Genomic DNA, 543 nt, shown 5'->3' on the forward strand with positions numbered 1-543 from the left:
GGGGGCTCAACACTAACCCTAAACCCTAAACCCTAAACCCTAAACCCCTAAACCCCTAAACCCTAAACCCTAAACCCTTTATTTACCACTATTAAGAAAGAAGACCTTTAGAGGTTTAGGGTTTAGGGTTTAGGGTTTAGGGTTTAGGGTTTAGGGTTTAGTGGATTATATCCTTGTGTTGTATAAAATCAAGCAAAAAATAAAATAAGTTAAAATAATAATATTAATATTTTAGGGTTTAGGGTTTAGGGTTTAGGGTTTAGGGTTTAGGGTTTGACGCCACGGCTTGCACGGGTCTGGGGCCCCTAAACCCTAAACCCTAAACCCTAAACCCTAAACCCTAAACCGTTGATGAATTGTTGCTGCTGAGGATATTATAAGTTGTTTTCTTTTGTTTTTTTAGGGTTTAGGGTTTAGGGTTTAGGGTTTAGGGTTTTCGATACAAACCCTAAACCCTCACCCCAAACCACCATCATCATCTCTCCTTTACGCTTGTCGCTCTCCTTAACCCTAAACCCTAAACCCTAAACCCTAAACCCTAAA

Source organism: Eimeria mitis, genomic scaffold, assembly GCF_000499745.2.
Source record: "Eimeria mitis Houghton genomic scaffold, Emh_scaff4276, whole genome shotgun sequence".
Classification (NCBI taxonomy): Eukaryota; Apicomplexa; class Conoidasida; order Eucoccidiorida; family Eimeriidae; genus Eimeria; species Eimeria mitis.